This window comes from Phragmites australis, chromosome 21 (genome assembly GCF_958298935.1).
Source record: "Phragmites australis chromosome 21, lpPhrAust1.1, whole genome shotgun sequence".
Classification (NCBI taxonomy): domain Eukaryota; kingdom Viridiplantae; phylum Streptophyta; class Magnoliopsida; order Poales; family Poaceae; genus Phragmites; species Phragmites australis.
The window spans coordinates 22,418,073-22,435,791 of NC_084941.1; positions in this window are offsets into that span (position 1 = coordinate 22,418,073).

Genomic DNA, 17,719 nt, shown 5'->3' on the forward strand with positions numbered 1-17,719 from the left:
CTGGATGACATCATAGTCGCTAATCTTAGGGATGGTATTCCGAGTGTTGCTGAAGTGTCGCATGAACTCACGCAAGGTTTTATTCCCCATCTGCTCGCAACGGTGGAGATCGTTTTTCGTGCCGGGGTGAACATAGGTACCCTAGAAGTTAGCTCGGAACACATTGAAAGCTGCTCCCACAAGTAGATTATCCCTGGTGATAGATTGGTCAATCATGTCCTGGCTGCCCCTTCAAGGTCCGTGCAGAGGTAATTCGCCATTACTTTCTCGTCCCTACAAGCCGCCGGGATGGTCGTGGTATAGATATGAAAAAACTCAATAGGATTTGTACTTCTATTGTATTTCTCGATCATCCCGGGATGGAACCTTGCCGGCCAGCTTACGTTACGTAGATCTGGAGAGAAGCCCATGCATTCATTGATGGCGCCTTGCTTTGTTCCAGCATTCCTGAGAGTCTTTCCCATGGTGATCGGAGATCGGTCCTGATTTGATCGATGTCAAGACATTCCCCGATTAGATCGATGAGGGGTAGGAGAACCCTCTTTAAAAGCCCCTGGGCATCTTCATCGGTCGTTGATGACCTGACGCAAGTCATTGATGAGATGACCTTTGACCAGTGAGGTCCGACGGTAGTTGTTTGCCCAATTGTCATCCCGAGAAGTCTTGTTCCCGGGGTTATGCCTCTCCGGGTCCAATGTGTCTCACAAAGGGGTATTACCTTGTCTGTCCCGATTAGCACTGTGGTCGGAGGGCGCATAAGGGCCTCTTGTAGAATGAGGATGCTTTTGGCAATTGCAAATTTAAAGTGGTCCGCCCCCTGTTGATAATCGAGTGACTGTATGACCGGGGCCCCGATAAGGACCGGAGGTGATGTGTCTGCCTGAGGCTGATCATTGCCTGCCATTGGGGCCGGAGGACCCCGACCGTTTGCAGGGTTGTCGTCATGATAACCCAGTTCATCACCTCGTCTCCAATAGAGAAAACTTCTCGGGGGTAATCTCTGCTAGAGGAGGTGTCCAGATCCAACATGGATGCTTCATCGAATTGCTCTGGGTTGGTATCTTGACAATCCATGTTGTCAGAAGCTGTGTGGATTGATCCCGACTTGTTGTGAATTGGACATTCACATTTGTTTTGGTAGCTAAGTGGTTCGACTTCGTTGTCGTAATCTTTGGTGCATTGATCCATGAATCGACTTACCTCGTCGCTTGAATCATCGCCGAAATCCACCCGATCGATTACCGGTTCGTTGAGACAAGAGGCAAAGTTGTCGTAGAACCCCTCATTCGAAAAACCAAATTTTGGCGAAGCTTTGGGCAATGTGGACAGCATGTTCTGTGTAGAATCTCCGATGCCTTTTGTCATGATCCCTATGGACGGCGCCAGCTGTCGACAATTGGTGAACCGTCGATCTAACGAACTTGTTGAAGAATTGAGAGATGGTTTGAGAAGACGAATCACAAAGGGAACACATATGAGTTTTTAGACAGGTTTGGGCCTCCCTGAGCCTGTTTGTCTTGTATTGATCTGAGCCTGTTATAAGGGAGTTGTGACTAGCCTAGATGAATTTCAACCTAATCAGTGACTTCTTCCTTGGCTTATGTTGGCTTGTCTTCCTTGTATCACTAGTGGTGCCTCCTTCTTCTGCAGAGTTCTTTGGCTCCGTATATATATATAGGGGTATCGTATGTCCTCTGGACTCCTCCTTCCTATTCTTGAAGATTGACCTTCTCGGCTATGGGACACTTTAGGTATCTACGGGTAGTTTCCTTTTTTTAAGGATCCCCTACCCAGAGATAAAGATATGCTCCAAATTACGAGAAATCCTAAGTACCTTGATATGGTAACTATTTATTATTCATCATCAATTGGTATTGTTCCAAACCAACTGATTCTGTGAAACTTCCTATTCCACACCAGGAAAAAAACAACTTTAATTGTTTGGGTGCTCAGATTTTTCCAAGTCAAGGTCGTCTGCGACGGAGACTGTAATCTACAACCATCTGATTCCGCCTTGCCTCATTAATTTCTACCCGTCCTACCTGCAAATTTTTGAGAAAGGACATACATCAGTTGGCAATCAGCATCTGTGGTCAATTTTTAAGTTCTTGAAATATATCACTATGGAGATAGAATTAGCTCAAGCGACCCAGATCTTCTTATTCTGGGTTATATTTCACTAGGGAGACATGTATTTTTACGTTCAGACGCTGTATGAACCCATGTCAATAGCAAATCAAGAAATATAACTTGAGACACTGCACTTACATTAATCCGGTTTTCCGCAATTTGATTGCATGTGGATCAGAACAGGAACTGATGTGAAAGTCAAGTCAGTTTGGCAGAAGTTGCATCCTGTGCCGTTAAAGAAGAGAAGAGACAAAGATGGCGACACAGAAGAAGACCAACATGACCAAACTAAGCGAACTGCAGGTAAAAGTTCAAAATTTTAGCGGCTTTTCCTATCACGGAAGATGATAAAACTCCAGGTGTTACATTAGCACAGGTCATTGGTGCTTGTACACTGCAACAAAAAGATATAAAATGATTTATCTGGAGTTTCCTGTTCTAGCGTTTGTGGAACGGGGAACCAATCTCATTAGACAAAATTACTTTGAATTTTTCTAGTGCTCAGTATAAGCTCTCAATTTTACAATACTTCAAATGTTAATCTCCTGATTGGCCACAGGTCGGCACAAGACAGCAAGATGATTGGACACCTCAGACATTTCGCCATCGTTGACTGCTACTCTGGCAGGCATACAATCTAATTTCTTCATACTTTATGCCCATTAATATCCATTCATAAGTGGGCGACATGCATGCCCTGGGTGAATTCAGAAGGGAACCTTTCAGTCTTAGTTGCAAATTGCTTACAGATCAAATTTGTTCCAAAGGGCAAGATCAAGTTATATATAAGCTTGTAAGTGAGAATTCATCTGGGCAAAAAACTTACCTCTCCATATGTAACACACCGCTTAATTCACCCTCTCTATACCAGACAACACTGTGCCAAAAGGTTAAACTGGTTTTCAGCAATTTGATTGCAAGTGGATCTGGACAGGAACTGTTTTTTTTAGAGGAAAACTGGAGGGAACAAGTCCCTACAGATTATATATATTAAAAAAGGGGACAAAAAGTACAAGGGGAGAGATTAAGGAGGGAAGAAAACAAAATAAAGCCAAGAGATTACAATCTTGAATCTAGCCATGCTAAAATGTCTGGGAAATAACTCTTCTTCACTCTGCACACCATCAAGGTGAACTCAGAAGTAAATCTTGCTTTGCAACTTAAAGCAGAGGGGTCTAAGTTTTTGAAGAGCTAATTGTTTCTGACGGTCCAAATGCTCCAACTCATATGATTATGATCTCCATGAAGAACGGGACAGGAACTGGTATGGAAGGAAGTCAGTTGGGTAGCAGTTGTCATCCTGCCCCGTCAGAGGGGGAGAAGGGACAACGATGGTGACACATAAGAAGACCAACAGGACCAAACTGCTTGCAGTCAACTTATGGAACGCTATTTAACGTGATAGTCAACCCAACCCTGTCAAATCAGCCTGCGATTGGAAAAAACCAACGACCGGGAAAAAAACACATTCCGGACTGTAAAAACTTCTCGTGACCACAAGAATTACGTAATCCATAAAAATAATAGGATTTTACGGTTGCAGGATCATTTTTACGGTTGTGGACATGAGTTTGCTTGGTTTGGTGATCAACGTGCTAAATAGCTTATATAGAGCTACTATTTAGCGAGCTGGCCACATAACCAAGCAAACTCAAGTCCGCAGCCATAAAAATGATCTCGCAAGCGTAAAATCCTATAATTTTTTACACAACAGTCCAATTGCATTACACATGAAACCACATTTTAAGCACTTCACATCTTTACAACTGCCAAAGACATATTATAGAACACCAAACGCAAATGCTAGTCAGCAAAATGCAATCTTCCTCCTCAACACTCCTGAGCTACCTCCAACTACTACTAATACCCATCCGACTTCTCTTGCAAGCGCATGCGGTGTGCCATGGGGGCGTATCACTGAGGTCTCGGCAGGCAGCACTCCTCCACTACTGGAATCTACTCTTGACAGTATGGCGCCATGGATGAGCTATTGGCAGGACTATGCCAGCCCGTGCAATTGGACAGGCATCATGTACACCTGCAAGCCATGAGGGCATATCACTGAGGTCTCAGCTGGCAGCTCTCCTCCACTAGAAATCTACTATTGACAGCATGTTGCCGCGGATGAGCTCTTGGCAGGGTAACACTATCTGGCCCAATAGGTTGGAAGTTTTTTAATCTATGTTCAAAGTTTGAGTTTGTATGGCTAGAGATGGTAAAGACTGGGGTGTCCACTGGAGACAAACGGCGAACACACGCTGAATAGAAATACCCTTTGCTAATTTGCAATAACCCGCACAAAAATCCTTTCAAGAGGGCGCCCCTATATGATTCTAAGTTTCTTTAACAGTGGCAAATAAGGAAATCTCCCTTCTAACGCTGATCAATTTCGGTTGAATCAATGCATACATGGAAATCTTTTTGCAGTGGCTATCCTTTGCAGGCTTCTTCAACCTGCTAGGGTGTTGTTACATTGTACACGTGGACGTTGTTTCCGGCGCATTCTTAGAAAGAAAAAAAGCATGTGGCATTCTGACTTGTGTACTCTGTTGTGCTGTTGAAGTATACGTACTACATCGGATACCATACCTATATTCACTCAAAAATGAACTAGTATACTTCCTACAATAGAAATGCAGACGTCCAGTGCTCATACTTAACATCAACAAGCACGAGATAGAGAGAGAGATATGCACCATTTCACTATCATTGGTACTGTTCCGAACCAGCTGACCCTGTGATTGGGTGCATAAGTCCGGTGCTCATACTTAAAACTTCCCATTCCATACCAGGAAAAAAAACACAACTTTAATTGTTTTAGTGCTCAGATTTTCCCAAGTCAAGGTCGTCTGCAACGGAGACTGTAATCTACGGAGAAAAATTTTGTGAGACCCGTACGTATAAAGCCCTGGTGAGACCCTCATCCGCACTGTACACGTGCGATCGTACGGCACGCACGCATACATGCATACCTACACATGCAAAAACACATGTCAACACGCTGCATAAGTCTCACCAAAAGACCCAGTCTCATAAAATTTTTCTCGGTAACCTACAACCATCTGATTCCGCAGGTAACAGGATACGACCCATTTCTGATTCCGCAGGGAACAGGATCCTTTTTCCAGCCTAAATTGCACGGCACTGTCAATGCCTCAGCCTTACCTCTTTCATTTCCACCAGTCCATTCTGCCAATTTTTCAGAAAGGGCATACATCAGTTGGCAATCAGCATCTGTGGTCAATTTTTAATTTTCTCCAAATATATTGCATATCAGTGAAACTTTATATTATTCTGAAAATACGCCTGTCATAGGAAACTCAGCACTGATGTACAGCAACAAAATGGTAGCAAACATATAAGTTGCAACTAAAATCACCAGTAATCGATGGTCCCCTAAGAAAAGATGAGACAACAAAAGGGTAATTCATTCTGGGTTATCATAGCCTAGTTCATCACTATGGAGATAGAATTAGCTCAAGCGACCCAGATCTTCCTATTCTGGGTTATATTTCACTGGGGGGACATGTATTTTTATGTTCTGATGCTGTATGAACCCATGTCAATAGCAAGTCAATAAATATAGCTTGAGACTCTGCATTGCTTCAAATATATCAGAAGACTGATTTATTCAAGCCAATAATACACATGTCCGCAAAAGAAAAACAAATTCATAACCAGTGGTTATCATCGTCATATGCTATTGTCCACAGCAAAGAGCAGAGACATGAAAATAGACAGACAGTGTGTAACACCCCAAATTTGTAACCTAAAATTTTCTCTGAGAAAATTAACCAATAAATGAATTGGATATGGAAAAGAGGAAAGAAAAGAAATCAAAAGAAAAAGAAAAGGAGGAAAAATAGAAAACCTTCCTGGGCCTTATCTCTCTCTCAACCCATCTCTCCCTCCCCTCTCTTTTTTCCCTCAGTCCAGCCCGCTCCCTCGCCTCCCCAGCCCACTGCCCTCCCGCCCTCTCCCTCCAGCCCAGCCATGTCGAGCCGGCCCACTCCTTCCCACTCTCTCCTTGCCCGAGCCGCCCCGACTTACTCCCTCTTCTCCTCTCCTGCATGCCAGCACTCTCCACAAGCCTCACCACCCCCGGCCTATCTCCTCTCCGCGTGCATTCCTCCCCTGGGCCGCAATTGCGCAGCTGGCCCACACTCGCATCCGCGCCCTCACACCCACATGTTCCGCCCCTCTCTCCCTCTCTCTTGTCGGGCCCACATGTCAGCCTTGCTTTCTACCTCGTGACACCTTCCTTTTTCCTGTCTCTGTAGCACACCCGACACGCCAGCTCAATCCGTGCCTGAGAATGGAAGGAAACAACCTCGAGATCACCTAGATGGTAAGCCTGGCCAAGAAGAAGGAAAGAGGAGCAAAAATCGATCGGAGATTGGAGCTCGGAATATGGAAACCGCGAAATCATCGCCAACCACTGAACCCTAATCCAACTCATGATTCTCCTCCAAACTATATATACCCCAATACCCCCTCCTAGCACCGCAATAGCCCCCTCATTCTTTACCCCCGTTTTCTAGAGCTCTAGCGCCACCCAGAAGCCCTCTCGTTGAGCTCAGACTGCCATCGACCTCCCACGCCATCGCCAAGCCGCTACGTGCCCCAACATCCACATGTGATTCAAATGGACTCGTCGTGGACATTTCATCGTCTTCCGCCGCTCGTCGTCGCAATCCATGCACGAGAACTCGATTCCGGTTACCTCCTGAGCCGTGCCGCCATGTTTTATCATTGTCGTCACTCACTGTTAGATCTCACGCGACCGATTGAGATTAGAAGCTCAGGTACCCTTTCGATTCATTAGATCGCAGCCGTCCAATCCTTATCATACGGCCTAGATTTAAATAGAGCACGCCACGTTAGCCTATCCACGTCAATGTGCCATCACGTAGGCGCATGTGTCCGACGTAGTGGCCTAGTCATCAACCCTGAGCTGAGTTAGCAAGCCACGTCAGCGTGCACAATAGAGCCATTTTCCTTTAGAAAAATAATTCATGAAAATCGTAAAATCTGAAAATAGGTTTTGCTTTAATAGAAATTTTGGTAAATTCATTAATAAATTGGATAAAGGATTAAAAATGTTTTCATCATGTTTTATTTCTTTTAGTGATAAAAATAATAAATAATAATTTGAATAAATATTTTAGAAAATATAGAATAATTATGTTATTGTTTCAAATAGGATTTCTTTAATATTTAATTCTAGAAAAATGCTAAATAATTATGATAAATTATAAAATGGATTTTTCTTTAGTAAAATAATTTAGAATAATATTTTTTTAATTCTTTTTAGTGTTTCTTAATTCCTAATAATTTTTTAGTTCCAAATAATTTCTAAAAATCCAAATAATTCCAAGAAAATTCCAGAGACCTCCAGAAAATTTTAGGAAAATTCCTACACCTTTCTTTCATCCTTCCACGCTATACATCCACCGTTGCAACTCCGATATAATTATTTCCTTTGCCAATAAATCACCAAAAAATTGTAAAAATAATAAATTGAGTTGTTTTGTGTGTTTTTGGCTTTTTCTTGGTTCTTGATGTTGCAGGTTTTTAGGACCAGGAGTTCGAGGAACCTGTTAAGAAACAGGGTGAAGGCAGGTTGTCCTTGATGCATTTTGCTAAGTTTTTAATTTTTTTTTTTTGCAAAGTTGCAATCTTATAGTTGTCAATGGGAAACCCAGGTTAGCTATATCTTAGTTTCTCCATATCTACCTTGTCACCTCGGTTTTGGTGGGATCAATGATAGAATTGCTTAGCCTTGCTCGGGAGTTGGATCATGACACTTGGTATAATAATTTTGATCATGGTACTATGCAACACGAGATAAAATTGTGATAATGTTTTTAGCAACATGGACTAAGAAATTGAGCAAGAGAATGGTTTGGGTTGCCAAGAGTAGGTGGATAGTAGTCTTGCTCAATTTGACTAAGGACCGATTCGTGGTGTGATCGTACTGAGCTTTATAGTACAACCACAAACCTGGTATGGGATAGGCCTGGACAACTAATTGGTTTTCTCCCATCATAGTGTAGACCAAATGGTGGAACGAGGAACAGAGGTGATTTTCCTTGGATCCATATGGCGCAAGAGGGGGTCTCCGTTGTCTTGGTATTATTCATGCGGCAGTGAAACCTTAGCAGATAGACACTTGTTGGGAGAGGCTTTGTAAAGACCTTGTAGTGTCTTCCCTAGCTGCATACCTCAGAAGTCTGTAAGTGTTTCATGAACATGGGAAAAATGGAAAATCATGACTTGTGGGTAAAGTGTACAACCCCTGCAAAGTGTAAAACTGATTAACCAGTCGTGCTCACAGTTATGAGCGGCGAGGAATGCCACACATGATTAGAATACACTATTAATGGTTTGAAGTGGTCAACTTTGGTTGAGGTGGTTTACGTCAAGAGGGTTATTCTTGAGGTGGCTTTTATTCAGTTATTTACCTTCACTCTATTAAATGTTTTGTTAAATTCTAACTTTATGCAAATGAACCCGTATAAGCCTTATTATTGTGAATGCCTTCATTTCATATTTTATCACAACATGCGGAGTACGAGATGTACTCACACTTGCTATATCCACAATGCTCAGTCGGGGAAGATTCTGAGGATTACTTTGAGGACGGAGAATTCTAAGGTGGTGCTCTACATTGACTACCCATGGGAGATACGGGATAAGAAGATTGCACTAGCTGCGGTGTTTATTTGCTTTTTATTCATCGAAGGTCTTTCCTGTAATAACGAATATTCACGTTAAGTTAATGACATTGTGTAATGTTATCATCTATGAAGTCTCCATATATTGAGTTTCATTCGTGGCTCAATATATGGCATGTATCAGTTTTCCTTAGACCAGTCCCGACACGGTGATGCATACATAGGCCAAATAGAACAAATTGCTCAGTCAACAACACCAGTTGTATTCCTCAACCTTCATTTGGTTTGCGGAATAAAACTACTATAGTTGGTTCCGTAGCAATATGTAGCTCCAATTTTTGACATGAAGATTGTTTATATCAAATTGGTAGATGCACGGAGAATTTTTAGATCGAAATCTTGCTCCAATTCAAAGTTTAGATTTGAATTTTGAGTTCATGGATCGTTTTTGCATGGATCATTTTTGTACATAGCTATCCATTTTATATATCAAGATGAATTTAGGTGCCTTATTTAGATGAAATTTTTTATGTACACTTTTAAATGAATATAGAAACATTTAATTAATTTATATTAAATTAGGTAAGCTTGGTTCAACCTAAATGGATGTCTGGTTTAACCAACCTCACAATTTTACAATTTTTGTTCATTAATTTAGTTAAATATTTAATTTTTGTTATACTAATTGTAGCTGGACTGAACATGGATATATGATGTCATGAGATACGAAAAAGAATACATCGATGGCACGAAAGAATTTGTGAGGGCCATTAAGGATGATATGAAGTTTATGAATCGTCAATATTATGTATTATCCATGCATTTGCTACTAGAATAAGAAGATGTGGTTCGACGATGAAACACATATCATAGGACACTTGGTTTAAATGGGTTTTAAATAACAATATACACATTGGACTAAGCATGGTGAAGAAGGCCAAGACCAGGTTATTGAGGAAGACATTGACATCAGATGTTGCAGGATGCAGATGCTACAATTGACAAGGGAGGCTTTGCTAAATTTGAGGCCTTGTCAAAGAACTTGAAGACTCCTTTGTTTCTCGGGTGCGACAAGTACACGTTGTTGAAGTCTGTGCTCGAACTTTTGAAATTGAAAGCAAGCAATAGTTGGTTTGATAAGAGTTTCATGGAGTTGCTGAAGCTCTTAACAGACATGCTTCCAAAGGATAACATGTTGCCCAAAATCATGTACAGAGTAAAGAAGATTATCTACCCATTGGGAATGAGTAAAAATGATAGTACTTCAATCAGATAATAATGTGGTTTGTAACAATTAATGATTACCCCACTCTTGGAAACATATTAGGACATGCTATAAATGGAGGACAAGCCCGCATGCAATGCTATGATGAAACTGCAAATTTGTGGTTTCCAAACTCGAGGAAAATGGTGTACATGCATCACCGTAGGAACCTATGCAAGGATTATCCTTACCATAGATTGAAGAGATGATTTGACGGCAAAAAGGAAGACAATGAGGCTCCAAAAGGATCGTAGCGGGATATAGGTTTATGATATGTAAGAGATAACTAGATTGTTCACAAAAAGAAAGGCGAAGGTGATTGCTTGAAAAAACAAAGAATGGCAAAAGTGATTGCTCGAGAAAAGAAAGAAAGGCATAGGTGCATCGACAAGGTGTGTGACGCCAACGTTGAAGAAGAGATCGATATTCTAGGAGTTAACGTATTGGGAATAATTAGATGTTTTCCACTCTGTCTATGTCATGCATATGGAGAAGAATGTTTGTGACAGCCTTCTGAAGCTGTTGGGTTGCCTGTATCTGGACATGAGGGGAGGTTGGATGGGAAATGGACCATCAAAAAGAAACTGTTTAATGATGATGACAATATTTTGGTATAGAAAGATCATTTCATGGTCTTGCCACAACTTAAAGAAGTGTCACCATATATAGAGAGTCACAAGGATGAGCTATGCGCAACTAATCAAGTTTGGTCAGAGGGTTGTATCATGAAAGAGCATAATCGGCTATTAACCCATTGGCGGAAGGATTAAATCCCATCAAGTGACACAATAAAGTTGTTGGAAAAAGGGCTGCCATCTACAATTATGCCAGATTGTAACAGCCCAAATTCTAAAACCCAAGAAAATAAAACCTTTTACAAGAAAATAAAAGAGTTTTACCAAACTAAATAAAAACCCTAAGTGAGTATATGTGCCTATATGCATATACGCATATATGTGTGAGTATGTGTGTTACATGTATAAACACATATATATACATTGGGGGTATTTTTCTTACAAAAGTATATATAAATATATATTGGTTGATTATTTGTTTAATTGTTTGATTGATTGACTATGTGAGCTAATATAATTATATATAGTGTATATATTGTATAAGTATATATATACATGTGTATACAAGAGTGTATAAGAAAAAGAATATAATAGAATAGAAAAGGTTTTAGAAGAAGAAAAAGGGCAATCAGGCCGTTTTTCCCATAGTCAACCCAACCAGCCCGTCTCTCTTCCTCTCTTTTCCCTCCACTCCGTCTGGCCCACCCAACCCTCACTGCCTCCCTCTCCCTCTATTGGTCACTGACAGCTAGACCCCACCTGTCATCTCTCTCCCCTCTACCTTTGCTCAGCTCGGCCAAAAGTGTAGCCGCTGCCATGGGACGCGCACGCGGAGAAGCGCCAAGTAGAGCTAGTCTTCACACGGGACAGTGGACAAGGAAGCTAGAGCCCACACCAAAACTTGAAGAGCCCAGGTACATCTCGCGAGGGACTCCGAGCCCGAACCGCCGGCCGGACTGAATCCATTCAAATCCGAGTCGAATGTGAGCATATAAGCTTCTAGAAGGATATCCAGAGAGTCTTAATCCTCTCCGCGCACTAGTTTCCCTGTTTATCTCCTAGGGAGCCCATTTGAATATCAAGTTGAGCTCGAGATAGCACATATGGCCGCTGGACTCCACCCAAATCTAAACCGAAGCTATTGAGAACTCGCGACCTCCCATGTATAAATAGCACCCCTAGACCCTCCTCAAATCATTTCACAGCTTTTGCCCACCAAGTCAAAGCAAAACCGCTATCTATGGCCCAACTCCAACGAGCTCTGAGCGTTCTAGCCGCCCTTCGCCGTCGCCAGCATCATTGGAGCATCATCGACGCCGACGCATGCCTGAGGTAAGCTCATCGTACCTCCCTGATGCTTTTCCGCTGCTCGCTGGAGCTTTTGGACCATGGGAACACCTCACCGGTGAGGTTCTGGCCACGCGGCACCACGGGAAGTTTGTCACCGCCCTTTGTTCCACCTAAGACGACCGTGACCGCATGTGAGCCATCTGATCTAGATTGAACAGCTATGATTAGATCACACTTTATATCCCTTCGTTCCTACATAGTCAGCGTTACATAAACCCAGTCTACATGTCCACATAGGCATGTTTGTCTGACGTGTCATGCTAGCTGAGTCAACATGTCCAGTTAGCTTTTTTTTCTTTTTATTTTGTTTAAATGACGTGTTGATGTCATAATTGCTATACATTGCGCAATAAATAGAATTTTAGTGTAAAAATAATTCCAAAAATAATAATAATTAGGAAACTAATTTTAACAATATTTTATATGTTTATTTAATTCTGTTTAATAGTTTAATATAGTTTTATAATTCAAATAAATAATAGAAAATTCTAGAAAAATCCTAGAAAATCCCAGAAAATCATAGATGACTTTGAAAAAATTCTTGGAAATTTCTAGAAACATAATTTCATCTGTAGTAGATATTTTTGGCCTTTTGTAATCTTTAGAAAATTATAACTTGTTAACTGTAGCTCTATTTTGACCTGTTCTTTCGTTGGTTTGACCAGAAAAGCGTGATCTTGTCTGTAACGATGTTTGTTGATGTGTTATTTGGTTATTTTGGATCTTGATGTTTATGTGTTGCCTTTTTATGTATGTTTTGAGTAGACACCAACGTTCCGGAGGGGCTAGAAGGACTGCAGGATCAAGACTTTGAAGACCCAACTAAGTTCAGTGATGGCAAGTTGTGCTCTTAATCATATTTATCCTAGTTTTTAAATTGTTTTGTTTTACAAACATGCATGCTAATAATTTATCAGGAATTCCAGAGTTAGGTTTACCCTAGTTTCCCCATAGCTTTGGTTATGGTTTGGGTTATGCAAGGGTAGATGATTCCTAGCCTTGCTTTGGGATGGTGATCATGATAATAGCTCTACAAAACTTGATAATGGTCCTATGCACAATAATAAAAGATAATAGTATAATTTTTGTAGCTACATGGCATAGGAATTTGAGAATGTGGTATGAGGAGACCAGTACTGGATGTACGGTTGGGTTTGTGATAGTCTTGCAAAAATCTAAGGACCGGTTTGTGGGGTAACCTTTTTGTGTTTACAGTGCAACCTCAAGCCTAGTATGGGATGGGCCTAGCTAATTAATTTGTTTTACTCTCAACATGGTGTGGACCATTTGGTGGTACAGGGAATGGAAGGGTGTATTTCATGTGAGCCGTAAGTTGCAAGAGGGGGCTTCCATTGTTAAGGTGTATTCATGCAGGAGTGAAACCTTAGTGGATATGCAAGTGCTAAGAGGGGCATTGTAAAAGTTTTATAGTGGATTCCTAGCGTACACCTTGGAAGTGTGTAAGAGTTTTTCGTCGGCCAACGGATGCTTGGGAAAATAGGAAGAAACGTGTTGTGGGTTAAGTGTGCGACCTCTGCAGAGTGTAAAACTGGTTAATCAACTGTGCTCACGGTTATGAGCGGCATGAAAAATCTACCATGATTAGAACTTGATGGTTCAGTTAGCGTTGTCAACTGTGATGGCGGGAATCATAGTTGAGTTGTTGTCAATCATAGTGGTCGAAACTATAATTGAGGTGTGTACAACCTTGGTGGTTAGAACCTTGATTGAGGTATTGGAAAGTTGGTTAAGTCAAGATGGTTGGAATCTTGAGATGATTTGTTTGTTATAGATATTTACTTAATTGCTATTTCTTTTCAAATGCTTTTAAATTAAAATGCGGATTTATGCAAAAGAGTCATATTGCCATATTCTTGTCAAAACCTTCATATGCATATTATTTCCTTCTCAACTTACCAAGTACGACAAGTGTTCACTATTGCTATCACCAAACATTCAGGTGGAGAAGGTATCGAGGAGTTCGCTGAGGATGGATCATTTTAAGATGCTTTGTACATCGATCATACCTATGAAAGAGTTGTAAATGATTAGAGTATTCATAGTTCATAAGGTTTGGATATTGTAATGATTATCATCAATGAAGTCACTATGTATTGGGATTGATTCCTGGGCCCAACACATAGATGAGATTGCTTTGTTCCTTAAACCGGTCTTGACACATACCAAACATATGACATTAATGGGTACATATTTTATATGAGAGTGTGGGATAGAAAGAGCACATTCTAAAACTGTGCTGTCCGCCTAGATGACTGTGACAACACAAACCAGAAGAGCACCTATTATGGCTTCATAGAGCCCTAATCAAACAAATTATAGAAGAATGAGTGTGTTCCTTGGTAGATGAATGGCTAAAAGAAGTACTCAGTAGCCAGTCACTTGCAAGGGACTTCATGGGAACAACCATCCCTACTTTGACCCGAAGAAGTAGCTACGGGTCCACATTGGGTCTTGAGCCAGACGACAACCCATGTCCTGTCGACAAGACTCATGACACCACACCATGCAAGCTATACCAACCATTTATATTTTTGAAACTGAACTGACAGGAGAGCTGCATGCTATATTAATAAGAAAAAAGCAAGATAGGCTGAATGCTCAATCAATTAAGGAAAAACTGAGCAAAAACCATACAACCAAGCAGGCTAAGAACTTCTAAAGAGCTAGTCCTAAAGCACCGCAAGGGCAAACACAATAAAACAATAGCAAAAAAGCAACTACAAGAGCAGTACCATGCATAGAAGGGATGATGTTTCACACCACCCCTGTACCAACTGGTTTTAGAAAGGTCCAGATGGACATGGTACATCCCAACTACGTTCGTGGTAGGTTGGAACACCCGGCTCCCAAATGATGAGATCATGACTTTAGGGGGAAACTGTCAAATATTTATTATGTGGTGCAAGAAATATATTGTCCTAGTGAGGGCCAAAGAGCCAAATGCTTTGGGACAACAGAGTGCACCCTCTCCTCCATGGAAGTTTTATATCGTCTTTTTCATGGCCAACATCTCATGTACCATCAGCTTTAGAACAATCACTCGAGCATCAAGTGACTAGTATGAGAACTACACAAGAGATATGAGACAACATCATAACCTCTCCTAAGAAGACCTGGCACCTAGGTCAATAGAAGGAACCCTCATTGAAGCACAAATCACATAGTGATCCATAGCCCATATACAAGGTCCACAAATTGGCGAAAACCAAGGATGGGTACTTGAGACTATAGACCAAATCAAATGTCCACAATGACTATAGTCATCTTGTAGTATCATGCACATAAGAGCGAGGTTTCCCGTTTTGCTCACTATGAAGGTTAAATGAGATGACACTTTCATACCCGAACTTGCACAATTGGCACCAAGGAGAGCGGCTTATATTTACTCATAGGCAAATTCAAGTATAAGTTTTTTTTTCAAGAAAAATTTTTGGTGCAAACCCACCGGTGTGTGCAAACGTGCAAACCCCCAACGTGGACTGCCCGATCCGCATCCTACGTCTCAACTCAATCCCAACGTCGTGCCTGGCTATTTTGCAGAAAACCCCCCATGGAGTTGCTCTGCTTCGCAATTTTAGCCTCCTTCTTCTCGCCGACCCGCCCGCTGCTGAATTACCGGTAGGGTTCGAGGTCCGCTATCGGTCTCCTCCTCCATGTCCCTCTTGTGGCCGTACTCGAGTCCAGTATTAGAGGGTGATTAGATCGGTAGCGATGGATTGGAGGGCGATCGGATCGGCAGCGATGACCTCCGCAACGATGGAGGGTGGCGCGGCGGCCACACGTGCGATAGTGACGATAGAGGTTGGTGCGGCGGCCACACGGATGATGGCAATGACAGAGGTTGGCGCAGCGACCACACGCGTGATGGCGATGACAGAGGTTGGCGCGGTGGCCAGAGGAGCGATGGTCACGAGCACGAGCGCGAGCGTGAGCACGACGAGCATGGGCACGGGAGTGACAGCCACGGGCATGGACGCGATGGCCACATGCGCGATGGAGGCTGGTGCCACAGCCACCGGCGCGATGACCACATGCACGACGGAGGCTGGTGCTGCGGCAACCGGTGCGATGGCCACATACGTCGTGGCCATGGGCACAGGCTACAGGCATGGGCACAAGCCACAGGCATGGCCATGGCCACGAGCACGGGTGCGGTAGCCATTGGCGTGATGGCCACATACACCACAGCCACGGGCACAGGCGTGACGGGCACAGGCACGACATGCACAACCATGACAATGACGGTCGCAATGATGACCTGGACGGTGACATGCATGGTGGCGACAAGCACGACGGCGATGCCAGATGGTTTTCCAATCAAGGAAGATGGCTGTAGCACTCCACAAAAGCACATAATTCCATCTTGTGTAAGATCAGTTAACGTGAGCATAGTTCGTCGCAATACGTGTGTCATAATTCCATCGTTTGTAATTTGTTTATTTGGCGCATTCCTGATCGCAATACATTTGTGATATTGTAGGGAGTTACATGCACACCGGAAGTGCCTAATCACTTTATTCCAGTTGTGGGGATGGAGTTTGCTAATGTCGAATCAGCTGAGAAGTTTTACAAAGACTATGCTCATGAAGCTGGGTTTTCAGTTCGGATTGGACAACAGAAAAAGGTCAACGGCAACATAATGTGGAAGCGATTCTATTGCTCAAGAGAAGGATTTCGCTGTGAAGGTGAGAAAAAGGTGTATGCACCGCTCCAATTGGTTTATAAGAAAAAGAAGAGAAAGCATGTGTGGAAACTGACTAGGTGTGGTTGTGAGGCCATGATTGCCCTAAAATGTACTACAGATAATAGATACAGGGTTGAGATGTTCCAATCTATGCATACACACATACTTGTGTCACCTCGCTCGTGCCACTTATTAAGATCAAATAAGCAAGTAAGTGAAAAAGCTAAAGTGGCATTGTTTGATTGCCATAAAGCTAGTATCAGAACCTCCTTAGCATATAAATATCTTCATGTTAGTGAGGGGGGTTTTGGGAATGTGGGATGCATGAAGATGGACCTGCAGAATTATCACAATAGCTTGAGAAATTTGATAAAGACAAGGGATGCATAGATGTTTGTTGATACTCTTGCTAAAAATAACTCCATCAATTCAGGGTTTTATTTTGACTATGTTGTTGATGAAGAGGTTAAGTTGGTACACATATTTTGGGCAGATACTACTTGCAATAAGAACTACTCACGTTTTGGGGAGTTGATCTCTTTTGATGCTACATACAACACAAACGAGTACAACATGAAGTTTACATCATTCACTGGAGTTAACCATCATGGAAGTTGTGTATTATTGAGGGCCGCATTGATTTCTGATGAGACAATAGAATCATATATATGGTTGTTCAATACATTCTTGAAAGCAATGGGGGGGGGGGGGTTCTGCACTGAGACTTATCATAACCGATGAAGATGGCAGCATGAAGGCGGCCATTGCCAAAGTGTTCCCATCTACGGTACATAGATTATGCATGTGGCACATATTGATGAAGTTTCCGGACAAGGTCAGTTCACCAGTGAGGGAGGACAAAGATTTTTATAAGCGTGTGAACCATTGTGTATATTCCTCTGAAACAACTGAAGAGTTTGAGTCAGAATGGGCTAAAATGATTATGAAGTATGGATTGGAAGGCAATGAATGGCTAGCTAACCGGTATCACATTCGTGCATCATGGATACCAGCATAC